This window comes from Danio rerio, chromosome 9, assembly GCF_049306965.1.
Source record: "Danio rerio strain Tuebingen ecotype United States chromosome 9, GRCz12tu, whole genome shotgun sequence".
Lineage (NCBI taxonomy): Eukaryota > Metazoa > Chordata > Actinopteri > Cypriniformes > Danionidae > Danio > Danio rerio.
This window is the reverse complement of record NC_133184.1, coordinates 51165001-51185056: the sequence shown is the minus strand read 5'-3', so window position 1 is coordinate 51185056 and position 20056 is coordinate 51165001. Positions and strand designations below refer to the sequence as shown.

General features: G+C 38.8%; 1 protein-coding gene across 11 annotated transcripts in view; it reads left to right on the top strand.

Annotated features, from left to right (window-relative positions):
- b3galt1b (UDP-Gal:betaGlcNAc beta 1,3-galactosyltransferase, polypeptide 1b) overlaps window positions 1-20056 on the top strand; it is a 370122-nt gene that overhangs the window by 118422 nt on the left and 231644 nt on the right. For 6 of the 11 annotated variants that reach the window (XM_068223680.2, XM_073913219.1, XM_021479040.3 and 3 more), the window contains one exon: window positions 19434-19524. The exons of 2 other annotated variants lie outside the window; for them this stretch is intronic. The gene's annotated coding sequence lies outside the window, so the exon portion shown is untranslated. The remainder of the gene's footprint in view (window positions 1-19433; window positions 19525-20056) is intronic. 3 more of the 11 variants (XM_073913220.1, XM_073913217.1, XM_073913213.1) reach the window with 1 other exon arrangement.

The window sequence follows — 20056 nt, the reverse complement described above, 5'->3', positions numbered from 1 at the left end:
TTAGGTAGGTTTGCAAGTATGTGTAGGTTTCATTGCGTCTACCTTAAACTTCAGCCGTTAAAAGTGCGAGCGCGTTGCCTCTCATGTGCGTTTCTCCATTGGAAATGAAATAATGAACTTGCCTGCAGGTCGCACACCCGAAGCGTCGCAGTTCTATTAATATTAACATTGTTCTATCAGTGTTTTATTTTATTTATAATTATTTTTTTTTCTATAAGTTTGATCAGAGTTTTTATTTGAAAATCAGTACTTTGTGAAGTTTATTTATAAACTAATTTCGAGAGGATCACATGCTTATGATTGTTCACGTCTGGTCCCGCGATAGCCTGCGATTGATTCACCAATCAGAGGATTCCTATCTCACTATAAATAACCAGTTTCTTATTTCAGTATCTTCATGTTGAAGAATTACCCCCCCACCCACCTGTACTCCCCCTCATTTCTAGATGGGCAATACGGTGGCCCAGTGGTTAGCACTGTTGCCTCACAGCAAAAATATCTCCGGTTAAAGTTCCTACTAAACCAGTAGACATTTCTGTGCAGAGTTTGCTCATTTTCCTCTTGTTCCCTAGGCTTTTCCCAGGTTCTCTGGTTTCCTCCAACAGTCCAAAAAACACGCAATCCAAGTAAATTGAAGATACCAAAGTGGCATCACAGTCAAGCTCTTAGCAAGCCGTAAATCTCACCTCAGCATTCCGATATCTGTCATTAGCAAGAAATAAGTCAGGGAGTAGTCAATCGAGAAGTACCTGAGCTCAAACTTACCTTATGCCCTGCTAACAGGTAGGAGACCAGTGCTCGAAGATCTCATAAGCTCAGAGCTCTCTCCCTGGACAGCATGCCAAACTAGCGTTATTAATCATCAGCTAAGTGTGAACTCTTGAAATTGTTATTATTACTAGCTATAATGACTATTATAGTTAGTTGTTGTTATTATTATTTATCTTTCATTCATTTTCTTTTCGGCCCTGTCCCTTTATTAATCTGGGGTCGCCACCGCGGAATGAACCGCCAACTTATCCAGCATATGTTTTATGCTGTGGATGTCCTTCCAGCTGCAACCCATCACTGGGAAACATCCACTCATTCACACTCATAAACTACGGCCAATTTAGTTTACCCAATTCACCTGTACCCCATGTTTTTGGACTGGGGGAAACCAGAGCACCCGGAGGAAACCCACACCAACACAGGGAGAACATGCAAACTCCATATAGAAATGCCAAGTGACCCAGCCAAGGCTCGAACCAGCGACCTTCTTGCTGTGAGGCGATTGTGCTACCCACTGCGCTATTATTATTATTATTATTATTATTATTATTATTATTATTATTATTATTATTATTATATTATGCTTTAAATTATAGGAACTACTTTGAAAATGTCTAAACTAAACATCACTTGGAAAATATTTGAAAAAGAATAAAGAGTTAATGTATTTTTGGACATGTTAAGTTAGTATTATATTAAGTTGTTTAATCACTCATGCATAAAATCACTTTCAGAGTAAGGCATTAATTGAGTAAGAATGATGTTTCAAATAGCCTCACAGAAATGGGTTTTCCTGTTTCCTCTAGGCCTGTTCTGTGTTGTTCAGTCTATGTGGCCTTAAACCTTTTTTAACTCTTTGAATGAGCTCCAGCTGCTGCGATTGCTATCGGCACATCTAATTCCCAGAGCTCCCCGTGCTCCATCAGATAAGAGAGATCCGACCTCCCTGTCCTGTTGTCTTATGACTTCACTCCCGCAGATCACACACGCATGCTGCACGATTGATATTCGGAGAGCCATGAGGATGGCTGGATGTAAGAACACGGACTTTTGGGAGCACATTTTAACATGTATATCACAAAATACTTAAATTATGCGAAGTCATTTGTTTTCATGCATCACTCTGCAGTCTTCATAAACAAGTTAATTAAATAACTTAAACTCAAAATAACCGTCCTTGTTAATTTATTTGACAAGTAACTTTGTACTGGTGTATTATTTATGCTGCGTTTATTCTCCACCATTTTAATAATAAATTAGATGAACTTTGCATGCATGTCTACATTAATAATCTGTAACAAATTATAATGTAGATTAAAGTGCTCACATTTCTACACCATTATTACTGTAATAAATTAGCTCAGGGTTATTCTTCCTGCGCCTTTTCCACCGTTATAATGTTGCAAGTAGGGATGTAACAATATTGTAAATACCGTCATACCGCAATAGTAATTTTTTTCAATATTACCGTAGGCGGATGACTCAATAAAACTATATTTCTGAGAAAGGTTACCTTAGGCGAATGGAGCGAACGGGAGGTAGCGGGAACTATAATTCACATCACCCTAGGCGTGGTCATCATCCTTTGCGGTCTGTTGCCATTACATATCCAGTAATGCGGAAATAGAGTGTGTTGCTAGTAGCGGGGAAGAAAAAGAGCTGGAAATGATCAAACCTAAAGCGGGTTTTAAATCGCATGTGGAAGCATTTCGGTTTCTTTCTAAAAAGATATGAAAAAGAAGAAAAGGTGACAGACAAAGAAAAAAAACAGTATGCAGGCACTGTCAGACTGTGGTGAAATATAAGTCGGGGAATACGACTAAAAACAGTCATGAGGACTGCAGAACACAGCACACTTGTTAGATTGATGCAGGCATTGACTTGCACCACAAAGAGACCTCTATCTCACTCATGGCTTGTCCTCTCAAGTGGTAAAAGACAATGCACAATGTTACCCACTGCTGTCAGCCTTGGCTAAATCATATCTCTCTGTCCCAGAAACCTCAGTCCCAAATAAGAGGGTTTTTTTCTGTTGCAGGGGACATGCCCAGAGATCCCAGCTTTTACCAGATTATAGTTATATGATAATTCTCCTTAAAAAGCCCATCTCTATCTAAGTGAGTGAGTGATTAAATGTTGAATGTGATGAGTTTTCAACAATACTAAACAAACTTTATTTTTTTAAAATATTTTTTAGTTATTGAAATTTAAAAATTGAAGTTCCTGTTTCAAAACTTACAGATAGATGGCTAATTTGTATGTCATTATGTTCAGTGCTAAGGTAAATAAACACTTTTGGCACTTTTTTCGAGTCTTTTCATTGGTTTTGTTTTTCCTGTAAATTATTCAATAAATACCGTACCGTGACATTCATACTGAGGTATTATCATACCGTGAAATTCTAATACCGTTACATCCCTAGTTGCGAGTTATGATTTGGAGTCATAGTGCTCGTGTATCTTCTGCATCATCATATATATAGCGGATTAGCTTAATGGAAGGAAGATTCATTTGAACGGGGCTTCAAATGAATCGACTCTTTAGATCCGAACAAATGAATGGTCCAGCGACGCTATCAAAATAAAAACCCATTAAGTTTGAGCAGGGTAACAAGATCGAAGTTTTAGACATTAGATTCATATATACACAGGCACCTTTCTTTATACAAAATTAAACTTTATTGACTAATCTAACAGAAACTAAGATCTAACACAACCACACATTCATACAAGTATAGAGGAGAGTAAAGAGGTTGAGTGGATGTAATGATGGGAAAACCTTAGAGTTTATAAGAGCAAACCAAGCAAACCAAACATAATCATATTCACCCTTCTATTCTCTGTTTAGGTTTGCATTTAGTTCACATCAGTTCAGATGTAGACAAAAGTGGATACTTGCGTCTGTCTGTGTGATGTATAGAAGCTCCCTTGGTTGAGCACGTGGTTCTGCTGGTTGTTCTTTGTTCTCGCGAGGGTTGGAGTAGGGTGAGTCAGTGTTTGAAGTTAAAGCGGCAAAAGGGGCCAGTTGTGCTGATCACTGGTTTGCGACGCACTAACTTAACTAGACTCTCGATGGAAAATAAAGAAAAGAGTAACTTAGGTGTGAAGGTCCGAGCTGTGCGATTAACCCTTTCCGTCTGGGTCTCCGCCTGCTTTCTTGGAGGTTTCTCTATCTTAGGTCTCGTTCTTAGGTCGTTGCAGATAAGTTAGGTCAGAGAAGAGAGTTGAGAGAAGAGTTCTTTTTGAAGAAGTTGCAGAGAGTTTGAAGAGGTTTAGCTTTGCGGTTTAAAAGAGAGTTTCAGAGCAGAGATAGAGCGTTGCTTTTGTCCCAAGCTTTATAGGGCGGGTTCGGATCCACCCTCCATGTAAAGTTGACCAATAAGAAACTAACCTCTCTGCATCATGGTTTATGGCGCTTTGTCAGAGGCAGAGGAATTTGCATAGGCAAATTTTATGCAAATTGGGGCAGAAATGTTAAAGTCTCTTAATGTTAATATGTTGCATTCGTATTCACTTAATGTCAACGATTAATTAGAACAGCTAGTAAGCTTTACGACAAGTCTAAACTTGAACCATTTAAGAGCTTGTTTAGCTTTGGTACAGTTAAGCATTATATACAAAAGTATTAAAACCAATAATATTGGTACAGGAGCAAGGGAAACATTGCAAGGAGCAAGGTCTTAAGCAAGGAGCTTAAAAAGTCCTAAACCTTTCTTTTTTCAGTGCTGCATGGCACATTCCTTTTGGGTCGTAAATACCTTGGAATCAGGTTTTGAGTCTTCCCTGGGCAAAAGTTGGCTCATTTGTTGAATAAAAAGCTAAATAATTATGTGTCTGGTCGGCCATATTTGTTACACTGGTGTAGGAGAACACATTTCTAACATTCAAGTACATCAAGGCACATTGTTGCACCTGTAAACTTTAACAGATAGGCCTACAGTTGAAGTCAATTTATTTTGCCCTTCCATTCATTTAAATTCATGTTTCTAAAAAAAAAATCAGTGTTTCCTAAAACAAATAATCATTCTGGAGTCATAAGTCATATTTCTTATTGTTTATTTCGTGAATAAAAGCAGTTTTTAATTTAAATAAAAATAAGGTCAGTATTATTAGCCTCCTTAAGAAATTTTTACTGTATATTTTTGATACACAACAAATCAGTTACAAAATAATTTGACTAATTATTTCAACTTTGGTAGTTAACTCGTTAAGTCTTTAAATGACACTTTAATCTGAATAAAAGACTCTAAAATACTTAAAGGGACATGTTATGCACTGACTGTCACCATGGGGAAGATAAAAAAGCAGATATTAGAAATGAGTTAGTTAAACTATTGTTTAAAAATGTGTAGTGAATAAATCATGTGTTGAAGACGAAAATCAAAAATAAATAAAGGCAAAACTAAACGAGTTGAATATGACTTACATGAGCGTGACTGAAAACTACATTAGATCAATGTGTTACATCTGTTCTTTGGTACTTGCTGACTGTTTGTAAATTCAAGACTGCATTTCCTAACGTAAAACTATGTACACTAGATCTCTGATTAATAATAGTCTTTGCATAGCTGAGGACTTCCTATAATAACAGTGTTAAAATCGCTATTTTATACCGATGCATGCAGCACCTTCACAGAGAGAGCAAGTGCCGCGAAAGCAGAGGGCGCAAGTGCCCGAGGGAGCGATTGCATGACACCTAGAGCATGCGAGAGAGGCATTCCTCTGCCTTTGAGCCCTCAAATGTGTCATTAAGTTTGACATGGTAACTTTTGTAAAGGTAGTTGCTGTGTCAGAATCCTTGCTTGGTAAACACGCTTTAGAATGCTTAAAGCAAATTTGATGAACGCAATCATGCGTGTTGATCTGAAGAGTGTCGCTCTTGCTCACCGAAAACCAGGCTGAATGCGTTGCATGCGTACGTTCCCTAAGCGGCAATAACAATCGCCTGACATCGCCTGTCCGTATTCCTCTAAGTTGTTTAGAATTAAATGTTTGAGATGGTGGGGCGAGGCAGTGGCGCAGTAGGTAGTGCTGTTGCCTAGGCTTGGGCGGTATCCAAATTTTGATACCGTCAAACCGCCTCCATATTTTACCCCGGTATCCGGTATTACCGGCGTAATAAAAAAAAATTATGACGTAAGGCTCAGACAGCGTCACCAAACTGTTGGCTTGAGCCTAAACCATTCAGAAACTGAATACCTTATATGCGACCTTAGGCTCGCGGTCAGAGAGAGAGAGAGAGAGAGCGCCAAGCGACGCACAGCACCTCTCTCTCTCTCTGTCCCTCTCTCTCTCTCTCTCTCTCTCTCTCTTTCTCTCTCTCTCACACACATACACACACACACACACACACACATCTCTCCCGCGATTTATTCAGAAATTTACTCCCACACTGTAAGATATCTGGCCGGCTCCCGCGGAACAGCAGCGGGAATGCAGAGAGCTGTCATCGGGCCATAAAAATTATACCCGATAGGTCCCGAGTCTGACAGGTACATTTTGATTGACAGCTTTATAAAGCCCGATCCCGTTTACAGCCCGACATTATTCAAATGTGCTCAAGCATACAGCTCTATTGCATTTTTTAAAGAATGATTCATTTATATGTTTTAACATCATTTATTCGTAACAAACATAGACTATAGGCCACTTGGAAGCTGGAACAAAGAAATAAAATAAGTCCTCTGTAACATCTCAGCACTCTATAGGTCTAGGTACATGCACTTAGCTTTTTGAAAAGAAATCTTGCTTTAGAAATCAAATTAAAATAAACTCTAAATGATGACGGGTATTTTGGCAGTAACGAAATTAAGATAAAGGTTGTGCAAGATGTTTCTCCACTTCTATTCACAATCTGGCATTAGGGCGGCGGTGAAGCTGAATATTAAAAGAATAATGCCACCATTAGCCTGTATACTCGGTCTACATTATGATTATATGGTTTAATTAATATTTATTTATAATTTAAAAACCCTTTACTCACCAAGACTAGTCTACGTGTGTTTGTGGAGGAACATTATTAAATCCACTGGCTTTAGTGCAGTCTCTCACTCATGGTGCGTCCAGCAGCTAAAACACCCTTTCCTGCGGCTACAGGTCGAGATGCAGAGTTCTGATCTGGCTGATTTTGCAAGTTTTTGGTAGGATTGTTTGTTCATCTTCTACCAGTCAGGAACATCTATTTAATTTTCCATGATAGCAGTTTCAGTGTAGCGAATGGCCTCTTCTTTTTACCTGTCAGCTTGCGGTTTAGGGCTCTACCGTAATACTCAGTGTATGAGCGATCGCGAGATACCTGCGGCTGGAATAACCGCTCCTTATGAGCTAGTGACTGACTTGACCGCCGTCAAAATTCTCTTTTTTTACTACTTCGTCATCATTTGCTTCAACTTTGCAGGGATGGATTTTAATGCAGGGATTTGGATTTTTTTCAGGTCTCGCCGGGTTCGGGCAAAGATCTTTAGCTCTAATGCAGACCTCTCGTTCATATTAACCACGTCTCCCTTCTGTTCAGTCAAAACCGTAAATACTGCCAAACTGCAGGACACTTTGAAGCACGACTTGTCACGTCACCTCTCCCTGCCCCTTTTCCCCCCTCCCTCTCACCCTCTCCCCCTCCCTCTTCCTCTCTCTCTCTCCTCCACACTGTGCCGTGATGACAACCACACATACGTTTTTGTAAGCATTAAATAAAGGATATTTAATATTATATGACGGTATAATGGTATTGAAACTGACACCGTTGCTATTTTTAGATCCCGCGGTATACCATAATACCGTAATACCGCCCAAGCCTACTGTCGCCCCACAGCAAGAAGGTCGCTGGGTCGAACCTCGGCTCAGTTGGCGTTTCTGTGTGGAGTTTGCATGTTCTCCCTGCCTTCGGGTGGGTTTCCTCCGGGTGCTCCGGTTTCCCCCACAGTCCAAAGACATCCGATACAGGTGAATTGAGTAGGCTAAATTGTCCGTATTGTGTGAATGTGTGTGTGGATGTTTCCCAGAGAACAGTTGTGGCTGGAAGGGCATCCGCTGCGTAAAAACTTGCTGGATAAGTTGGTGGTTCATTCGGCTGTGGTGACCCCGCATTAATAAAGGGACTAAGCCGACAAAAAAATTAATGAATGAACGTTTGAGATGGTTTGAAACAACGCCTATGTGTGCCTTTGATGCACCCCTTTGATGCTTCTTATGTCCTTTTCACAGCACCAGTGGCACCGAAATTAGGCATCGAAATTCATATGCTAATTTGATCCGGTACATACCGGTTACAAAAGTACCGGTGCTTTAATGGCACCGGGTTTCGGTACCCAACCCTAGTTATAATATATCTTTATTAATATATAATTACATTTGTTAAGCACTTGCTGTGAGTTGAATTTGTGGAAAAACATTTGTAGCAGTGTTTACATGTTTATTACAGCATATAGTTTTAAAAAAACCCAAGTTTTATTACATAAAGTCAAGTTGATCTCAAAATACACAAACATTTCATACATATGTGTTTTGTTTTCGTTGAATAAGACTATTTTTAAATATATATTTTATCATTGAGGATTTATAAAAATCTTTAATTTCTCGTTCTTGTGAACCCAGTCTTGTCTTGCGGGATAGGTGCCTTTTCACACCTCTAATATCTATCTTTTTTATTATTAGTCATGTTATATTTCTGCATTTTAATCAAACATATACATTTCTAAATTGTGAAAAATAAGATTACCTGAGTATACAAATGTAAAAAGAAATAGTCCTTTTTTTATTGTATACAATCAATTAATTGATTGAATTTACAGAAGTGGTACTATATAGTGAAATATATCACATTATCAGGATGTGAGATTTTTGTCATATCGCCCAGTCCTACTCGTCGGCAGTGACATATGTTTCGCTGTAAGCCAGAATCATCCTCAAACGGTCCAGCGCTGGAGCTGCGAGGGTTTGAAATACAGCTTGTTATCTTTGGCTTGTGATGGTGCACTCTGGGTTTCTGCATTTGCAGCCCGGGGCCTGACTCTGCTCAAGCCGCAGGTTTATCAGTCAGATGTGTAGTAGATGACCCTTAACAGCCCGCTGATTTGATTTACCGCTGGTCGTGACGCCTCGCTGTAAAGATTAGCTTTTAGTGGCTCTGTTATTTCCTCTGAATGCTCTTCTCAATTGATTGCTGCATTACGCTCTGTATAAACTAACCAGTGTCTGTGGCTAGTGGTAATGTCACCATGCAATTTGCAGTGAAATAGTGTGTGATCATTTTAAATTACATGTAAACATAGTTTGTAGTTGCCAAGGGGTCTATTTTATATAGATTGCTCTTATGTGTCATTATACTTGAATATACTTGAATAGAAATCTATACAAAACACACAAAATGTCTATTCCAGTGACGGAACTAACAGCTTGGTCAAAGGTTAAATGCACATATAAGCCTTTTTTCAGTGCTTTGGAGAAAAAAAATGTGTTTATTAGAATTTATTTGTATTTGTTTTTCAGCTCCAAATTTAATCCGACTCTAATTTTAAGTGACTATAAAGTGACTGTCAAATTTAGACTATATTTCTAATTGTACGAGCAGATCACATTCATCATTTATGACTCAAATTAGAATTTAGATCTATATCTGTTCTCATACTCTTTAGTTATACGTTCATTAGGGACCTGACGCCGCTCAGAGTTTCACACCCCAGGTTTGCGTGTCTTCTCACGAACAGCATGTCGACACTCTGAAGTTAGTCAGAGGATGTAGGGTTACTTAAATAGTCAGGTTGCGAACTGCTCACTGATCCTGAAAAGTAGTAGATTTAGCCACTTCCATACAACTTGCTGATTTCAGTGATTAGATTATTAAAGATCTCCATGCTGTTATGTCAAAACGGCTTCCTACAGTCAAATGTGTCTCTAGAATCGAAAGTCTAATCATGTCGAATCATTAAAGTAGCGCATACTCCACTTAATCTACTGGATATTAAAAATTTCAAGAGAGTTCAGAATGAATCAAAACTTAACATTTTATTTGTCAGGTAAAAATCTGCAATGCCTATTACATAATAAAACAATCAGAAAGCAAATTCACAGATGATACTGTAAAAATACAACATCCATTACTCTAAGATAAATCAAAGAGTTAGAGATGCATACCTGACCCAAGAAGTAGCTATGTTGCAGCATAGACATCTCAGAGAGTAACGGGGTGTCTTGGCTACAAGATCCCAATGATGTGTTTACACGTTTCCAGGACTCGAAATTAACCTTTTTGCTTGGTAGCACCGGTGTTCCTAACTTTAAAAATGTAGGCGCATCAGCCAAAATTTAGTCGCACCCACCAATTATGAGCACCAATTTTATACAAACATATTTATTGCATTTGAAATTAACACTAATCAAACTAACAAGCAAAAAAAAAAAATAATAATAATATATATATATATATATATATATATATATATATATATATGCAACCGTGAGAAAAATATGTCTCAACGAAATCCCGTTATCACAAGAAAATAGATTTTATAACATAACTGAGTGACCAAAGCATACACGGACCGCTCACCGGCCCTGCACGCACTGCTTGAATGAATCTGTTAATGGTACAACTGTGCTGTTCTCACGTGTGGTGTCTGATATTGCACTGATGCTTTTGACATATACTGTACCTTATTATATGCATACGTCATGTTAATAGCAATACCGGTCTTTTTAGGAGTAGCGATATTAGTTTACTCAGTGTAAGCCCGTTTGCGATGGTGTACGTGGTGTTAAATTTGACATATAGCTGCCCCTTGCAAGGCGGACAGCATCTGGCGATTATATGAAGGATTAAACAGAAGCTCTCGTGCTAGATGTGGATAACAGTTACCTGAAAACTCCATTCCACAGACTTTTCATAGCGGACTTGAAGCCAATGGAAGTCTTATCCACTCTTCTAAAAGTGTAGGTGGTGGATTAACATTCAGCACATGGTCACTAGTAAGATGTGTCTTTATTTGTAACTTTAGATGCCATGGTTTCTAAAACAAAATCTGTCAGTGTTATCTTCATTCTCATCTTAAGCGCTTTACAGTTTTTCGCGGTAGTAGCTCTTTCTGTCATCCCAAACCAGAAGGCACTGACTGAGTGATTGACAGCTGATATTAACCAATCATTCACGTTCAGTGCTAGAGCAGTGGTGGGCCAATAAGAAGAGCGCGAAGGCGGGGCAAGCATTATGGACTTGCCTTTGTTTACTGCAGCAAGTTGACATGACAACTGTTTTAAACCAATCCCGAGCGCTGCGTTTCATGTTCCAAGTGCAGACAAACAGCTTAAAGATGCATTCTGCGTGAATGTCTCCCGAATCCGCGCATGTGGTGAACATTTTACAGTAAAAACTGGTCGCACACAACAATTTTAAGCACTCGCAGAAATGCTCCCAAATATATTTTGAGGTCGCATAGATAAAATTTCGGGCGCATATGCGACCTAAATGGTCGCAATTTCGAGCCCTGATTTCCTTTAAATACTTAACTTAGAGCAAAAAGCCATAAATTAAAGATAATAAAGCTTCACTGAGATCTCAGTCTGGTCATATGTTAAACCAAAAACTAATCACCAACTGGAGTAAAAAGTTTATAATTGACAGACAATTTCACATTTCAGTAGTACTTTCCCCAAACTCAGACAATAATTATCATAATACAAGTGACTACTGCAAAATTAAGATCATTTACCAGTCACACAGAGACATTTAAAATGATTCCAAACACGCAAGTTATGCCTAGTTCAGACTGCGTGATTTTAGCCCCGATTTTGGCTGGCCGACAGGTTTTGAGAAATCGCCGACAAATGCCTGAAATCACAGGCAAATCGCTGCTCGTGCACGTACGTGACAATCACACAGTATGAACCATCAAAGGCGCGATCTGAGAGAATCGCCGATGAGTCGCCGATGCCTGCGAGATATTTGGCGTGCTAAATATCTGGAGCTGTCGGCGATTCAAATCATGCCGTGTGAATTGAGTTTTGACTGAAAATAACATCAGCCATTGCCCACAGCCAATGAGAGAGCGGCATTCACTTGTGTGCGTGTGTGTGTATACCTGCTGCAGGCCAGCGGGAGGCTGAGGGAGAAGTTAAAAGCGCTCTTTTTCGGTTTATTTGTACCCATGAAATGGAGGAAAAACTAGTGGAGGTTTGTTGGCGATTCTTCCAATAGTAAAGTCATGCAATATGAAAGTCTCTGTCGCCGATCCATCTTGCAGTGTAAACAAAGCAGCGACGAAACGCTAAACCAGATAGTCATGCAGTGTGAAAACATCTGTGACACGACTAGTTTGAAAATCATGCAGTCTGAACTCGGCATTAAAGCTATAGATTCACAGGATACTCCATATGAAGAGGATGAAGATTAGGTGTGGAATGTCAGTGACCTGAGCTCTGATTGAAGAAGTGAAGGGGGTGGCAGAGAGGGGGACACATAATGGATAACTCAGGCAGTTGAAGAACTTGCTCTTTTGCAGGTCTGTTACTCACACTAGAAAGATTATTGTTTTATTGCATAGCAATGCTTGTGGTCTTGTCTCATGAAATTCCAGTTCTCAGGGTCTGATATTATAACGAGATATAGCCATCCTTACACATCATTACCAACACAGTTCACCAATTCAGTATTCAGTGGAAAACATTTAGAAATAACACCACAAACTTGTGTGGTTAGAATAAAACTTCTCATTATGAGGTTGGAGGCATTGAGTTTCTTCTTATTAAGACATATGTGCATAAATAAACCATGAACTTGAGCAAAATTAGCAAGCACTGTTTTTTGCAGATGTACATATGTACTTTTACCACAGCAGAACCCAATGCCATACGGCACACTAATAAAGATATAATAATGCTGAACAAAAATAGCACAGCAGTCTATAGAGGTTTGTTTTTATATATATATACAACAGAAGTTTGATGTTATGTGGATCTCATACATTTGAATCACCAGAAGTTACATTATTGAATAATTATGTTACTTGATCATGTTAATTATACAATATTTTGATCAGCATTTTGTTCTGGTAATCTTTTTTGATTTATACCTGTCATGCATAAATGGAAAACTACTAAAACCACCAATAGGTGTCAACATGAAAAAATATATCCTGCCTTAATTAATGCTTCAGTCTGCTGGTGGTGGTGTAATGGTGGGGGGGGAGGGGATATTTTCTTGGCCCCCTTTGGGCCCATTAGTAGCAATTAAACATCTTGTCAACGCCACAGCCTACCTGAATATTGTTGCTGACTATGTCCATCTCTTTATTACCTCAGTATAATATAATATGAGATGATGGGTACTTTCAGCAGTATAACACACCATGACATAAAACATGAATCATCTCAGACTGGTTTCTTGACCATGACAATGAGTTCACTGTACTGAAATGGCCTCCACAATCACCAGAACTCAATCCATTAGAGCACATTTGTGGTAAAACGGGAGATTCGCATCATGGGCGAGCAGCCAACAAATCTGCAGCAACTGTGTGATGCTGTCATGTCAATATGGAGCAAAATCTGTGAGGAATATTTCCAGTACCTTGTTGAATATATTCCACAAAGGATTAAGGCAGTTCTGAAGGCAAAAGGGGGTCCAACCTGGTACTAGTAAGGTGTACCTAATAAAGTGACCATGTACCTAATAAAGTAAGTGTATAGCTGAAGTAAAAATCTGAAAATATTTTCCAAGTGCTGTTTAACGGAGATCTTTTCAACACAGTTTTAAAGTTAGAGTAACTCATTTCTATTTTCTTTGCAATGATTCAATTCACCATTATTTGTTTAGCAGTTTTACAATGTGGATTGTGTCAAAGCAGCTTCACATATAAGATTATAGTGAATTGAAACAGTGTCAGTTCAGGTTTTAGGGTTTAAGTTTAGTTCAGTTTAGCTTAGTTCAGTGTGGTTTAATAATCACTACTGAGAGTCCAAACACTGAAGAGCAAATCCATCGATGCGCAGCTCTACAGATCCCGAACCATGCAAGCCAGTGGCGAGGAAAAAACTTCACCAATTGGCGAAAATGAAGAATTAAAAACCTAGAGAGAAACCAGGCTTAGTTGGGCATGACCATTTTTCCGTTGGCCAAACGTCTTGTGCAGAGCTGCAGTCTTGGCGCTGGAGAACCTGGAGGTCAGAAAGACTCGTCTGTCCCCAGAGCGTCACAGGAATCAGACTCATGCTCTCCACTCCTCCATGACCACCACAGCAGCTGCTCAGGATATGGCCTGGTCCAGAATTATGGAAACCTTGGGATCATCTCGTCGCTGGTCTTGGATCGAATCAGTGGCGCTGCATAGTCTGAGGGCCTTGGGATGAGTATCCCTAGGTGGAAATAGAGAATAAAGAGAATAATTAGCGTAGCTGCTGTTCATAGTGTATATAAAGGAGATGCAAAAATCTGGCACATTCATGTATCATACCAATAAGTGATGCACTGAGTCTATGCTTTACTAAACAGATAGGTGTTTAATCGAGTTTTGAACTGAGAGAGTGTGTCTGAGCCCCAGACATTAACAGGAAGGCTATTGTAAAGTTTAGGAGCCATAAATGAGAAGGCTCTACCTCCTTTACTTGACTTTGCTATTCTAGGTACTACCAGAAGCCCTGAGTTTTGAGATCTTAAAGAGCGGGTTGGATTGTAGCGAGACAGACGGTTGGTTAGATAAACAGGAGGTGGATTATTTAGAGCTTTATAGGTAAGAAGCAATATTTTAAATTCACTACTAAACCTAACAGGCAGCCAGTGTAAGAAGGATAAAATTGGGGTGATATGATCATATTTTTCTAGACCTGGTAAGAACTCTGGCTGCTGCATTTTGTACTAGCTGAAGTGTGTTAATAGAGGATGCATTACAGTAATCCAGCCTAGAAGTCATAAAAGCATGAACTAGCTTTTCTGCATCTGGGATGGATAGCATACTTCGAAATTTAGCGATATTTCTCAGATGAAAGAAGGCAGTTTTTGTGACATGGGATATAGGTTTTTTTTTAGTTAAATTACTGTCTAATTTGATACCCAGATCTTTTATAGTAGAGCTAACACTAACTTTGTATCCCTCTAATTGCAGGTTGAGTTGTGAGATCTGCTGTGTACAGGATTTAGGCCCAATAAGTAATAATTCAGTTTTGTCTGAGTTTAAGAGAAGGAAATTGTTGATCATCCAGTCTTTAACATCTTTAATACACTCAGTTAGCTTAGACAGTTCAGACGTCTCATCAGGTTTAGCTGAAATATATAATTGAGTATCATCTGCATAGCAGTAAAAGCTCATCCCATGTCTTCTAATAATGTCTCCCAGGGGTAGCATGTATATTGTAAACAGCACAGGGCCTAAAACTGATCCTTGAGGCACCCCATACTTTACAGGGCTGACTTGTGAAGGCTGTCCATTAAGATTCACAAACTGGCAACGGTCAGCTAAGTATGTCTTAAACCATTGTAGAGCCTGTCCCTGGACACCTGTAGAATTTTAGTGGTCTATGAAGATATTGTGGTCAATGGTGTCAAATGCGGCACTAAGATCGAGTAAAACTAATAGCAAGATCCACCCTTGGTCAGCAGCTAAGAGTAAATCGTTGGTTATTTTCACTAATGCGATTTCTGTACTGTGATGAGGCATGATGACAGTACATAATATGTTAGTAATTTGGCATAGTATTCAGCTTAAAGTGCTAATTAAAAGCTTAACTAGGTTAATTAGGCAAGGTAGGGTTATAAGGCAAATAATTGTGTAACAGTGGTTTGTTCTGTAGACAACAGGGAAAGACAGGCTAACAATATTGATCTTAAAACTAGTTAAAATAATTACAACTTTTAAAAACTGCTTTTATTCCAACCAAAATACAAGAAATAAGACTTTCTTTAAACCCAAAACATATTAGAGGAAACACTGTGAAAATTCCCTTTCACTGTTAAACATCACTTTGGAAATATATTACAAATAATTAAAATTTCACAGGAAGGCTAATAGGGTTTATGCCAAGCTAGTGTTGTTCCCATACTGACAAACTTCCGGTGACCTGTTATTGTGAGCTTTTTTCCATTTTATACGGTTCCTTTTACAGCATAGATGTTGTAATATAATGAAAATACAATCAGTTAAATAGACTTTGGCATTTATTTAGTTGCTCAAGCATAAAACGAAACAAAAAGCCGTCTACTCGCACGCGCCTGTCCATATCGGCAAGTTAGCCCAGAAGCTCTATTAAATATACTAGGGTAAAATAAATACTCATATTATAAAGACATGGCGGGGAAAAATGTAATTTAATGCGGTGCTTTTTGTACAATCTGATACCCACTTTATATTGGATATCACTTAGCCAGTGGAGATATCTGATTTTTAAAGAAAACAGACCTTAAACGCACCGATTTTACAATGCCATTCAGTTCACCGGAAGCGGTTAGCCCAGGTTACTGTCAAATTAAAAGTCCTATTAGCATGCTTCGACATATACCCTATTGCCTTCAATTATACATTGAAATATGAAGTATATGAGTCACTTTTACTGTGTTGTTTTTAGATCGTCTTATCAAATTTTCACTGCATTAATCTGGATACACTTGAAGATACACTCTCTGTCCAAGCTTCTTCTGGATACAATATTATGTACAACAATAAAAAAAAGCTCACATAGATGTACATTACAACGAGACAAGACATTATAAATTGTTCTGGCACAATCTAAAGAGCAATTCCTCTCGTATGTTGCCGCAGGATAGCAATTTTCTGTCATCTCTGCTGGAATGTAATATGAAAACTGTACAAAGCAACATTTATTTTTAACAACACTATGGACGGCAGGCGCAGCGAAGCAGGTAAAACCGTAGATCTGTGCGTGCGATATGCATCACGTAACAAAACAAGAGTCATCATTTTCACAGTCCATAAGAAAACCACATTTTCAGATTTATCCACTTCGGAGAGTATCTTCAAAGAAGCTCGCTCTTACAGTCAGTGAGGACAGAAAGCTAAAATTACTCATTTTTGGAGCACTCTTCCTATAATTTGGGATGTGTTAGGACCAGTATGGCAAATGCTCTCCATCCTGCGCACCAGCATTTATCTCCACACCAAACTGCTGCTTCTGTTTTTTTCCCCATTCTGTTGCTAATTGATGCAATTATGGTTCTATTTTTGCTGAAAGTCTGCTAAATGCAGGCACATCTTGACAAATGAGCTGTTGGTGAGGACCGGGGCTTCACTGACTATCTTCATCCCTAATGAGAACAACACTTTCTGATCTCCAGGTAAACTGTTTTCTGCCTCATGTGGTTTGAGACTGGAGAAACAAACTAAAGGTAGCGAAGCCTCTGACTACACGTCATTTTTCAGGAGCGTGACAGTGCCTTCGCAGGTTTAAGCAGTGTCGTTTTACTTCTAACAAGCTGATGTTTTTAGCGAGCAATAGTGGAGTGTGTCATAATGCAACAATGCATTTTTTTCGTCAAACAAAAGCTTTATAGCAGCGGTAATACTCGAACACCTCTCCTGAGATGTATTTTCTCACTTCTGTTTTTGTGAAAAGGTTTAAAAAATTGTGGTTTGATTATACCTATAGTGGATAAACCTAGGCAGTTGAATAATAGTAGTCGGAATACATGGATGTTACATACTGTAATTGAAATACTGTGAGTGTAAAATCCCAGTGTAAACCAGGTCAATCAGAACAAAAACAGACTGACATACCACATGGGATCATTAATATGCATGCCCCAGGCTGCATTTGATTGGCCACAACATTTACTAGTGAGATGACAATAATTCATATTAATTTTACAATAATTAATAATTAAGTTTTTTCTATACTTTGTATATAAGACAATTATTTTGAAAACAGGACAGGCATTAAGGAAAAAAGCCATCCTAAACAAATTTAAACAATATAATCGCCTTGCTATATTTGGACAAAAAAATAAAAATGCAGCATAATTCAACCTCCATCAGTGCCAACGCTATTCTTACTGTATAAGTTAAGTCAATTTTATTAAATGAATTTTTTATTTTTTTTATAATTTTATATTTATACACTCACCGGCCACTTTATTAGGTACACCTGTCCAACTGCTTGTTAACGCAAATTTCTAATCAGCCAATCACATGGCAGATTATGGGAAGAAAGGGGATTTAAGTGACTTTGAATGTGGAATTATTGTTGGCTGAGGCTACAAATTACACAGAGTCACCAAAATTGGACAATTGAAGATGGAAAAAAACGTTGCCTGGTCTGAGTCTCAATATCTGCTGTGACATTTGGATGGTAGGTTCAGAATTTGCCGTCAACAACATGAAAGCATGGATCCATCCTGCCTTGTATCAATGGTTCAGACAGGTGGTGGTGGTGGTGGTGGTGGTGTAATGCTCTGGGGGATATTTTCTTGTGGCCATTTGTATCAAATGAGCATCATCTCAAGTAGTGTTGCTTACCATGTTTATTCCTTTATGACCACAGTGTACCCATCTTCTGATGGCTACTTCCAGCAGGATAATGCACCATGTCAAAGCGCGAATTATCTCATATTTTTTTCTTGAACATGACAATGAGTTTACTGTACCCAAATGGCCTCTACAGTCAACAGAACTCAATCCAATAGGGCACCTTTGGGATGTGGTGGAAAAGGAGATTTGCATCATGGATGTGCAGCCAATAAGTCTGCAGCAACTGCGTGATGCTATCATGTCAATATGGAGAAAAATCTCTGAGGAATATTTCCAATACCTTGTTGAATATATGCTACGAAGGATTAAGTCAGTTTTGAAGGAAAAGGGGTCCAACCAGTTACTAGTAAGGTGTACCTAATAAACTGGTGTATATCTGTTTGCATCAATCAATCAACCAACCAACCAATCAAAAGTTGTTTTTTAAAACACTGAGATGTGTATTTACTTAATTTTTACCACATTGGAGTCAAATTTAAGAATGGGAATTGAAAGGCGACTTTAATTCTGCCATTGACAGTATTTTCTATCATTTATGAAACAGTGCATCCTTACCATTAATCGACTTTTTCAAGTTTCCATGCATGCTTTCAACATCTACCAAGTCTCTCGTATTTAACACCCATCTCCCACCACCATCCTGTTTTGTTATTTCTTGCTGGAAACTCCCTTAATGGGTATGACCCAATTTTAAAAACAAAAAAGCTAATCCAGGCTCATTCTATATATGTATACCCTATATACATTTATGGAGAGCACCAAATACGTCCCAGGAGCTACTCTTTTTTTTTTTTTTTTTTTTCTTGTTGTTTTGTTTTCCAAATCCACCAGAGGCCGCTGTGTACATTTTTTTCAGATCTCAAATTTCTTTCGCGAGTGCCATTCGCTCCTGCTGATCTCACCGCTGCTGCTACTGACTGACTGACTGACCGATTGACTGACCCACCCTCCTCTTAAACCCAACTGATAGTGTTTCAAAATCACAGATTAACCACCGCTCACCCACTTTCCTAAACCATACTGACAGTGTTTTCAAAAGCAATACAGAAAAAGAAAAGCCCTCGTGGCCTCCTGATTTTACCATGTTTTCAAGTTTTACCACATTCTCACCCCGTTATTTACTTGTTTAAGTTTTTGCCTTTTGTTTTTGTCTTACATGCTTTCTGGAACCGTTCTTTGCTGGACTCAAACCCCACTGTAGCAGTCAACTCCACTCTGTGTCTCAAATTCTCCGACGTACACGGCAAGCCACTGGAGAAACGTGTAAGAGCAGAGAAGCCTTCTAAATGGAGGTAAGTGGTCAGCTGGTAAACCAAAGATGAACAACATCATACCATTCTGTAGCATTCGTTTTAAAGACTAAATGCAGTAGATAGTGCTGTCGCTGGTTCGAACTCGGCTCGGCTCAGTTGGCGTTTCTGTGTGGAGTTTGCATGTTCTCCCTGCGCTCACTTGGGTTTCCTCCGGGTGCTCCGGTTTCCCCCACAGTCCAAAGACATGGTACAGGTGAATTGGGTAGGCTAAAGTGTGTATGAATGAGTGTGTGGATGTTTCCCAGAGATGGGTTGTGGCTGGAAGGGCATCCGCTGCATAAAAATGTGCTGGATAAGTTGACGGTTCATTCCACTGTGGCGACCCTGGATTAATAAAGGGACTAAGCCGACAAGAAAATAAATAAATAAATAAATAAATAAATAAATAAATAAATAAAACCTGGTGGGGAAAGAGTTAAACAATTTGACTCTCTTGAAATAGCTTTAATATAATCAGCTACTATTTTTATGCTGATAAGCTTTGGATAGTGCACATTATGCAGAACTACAG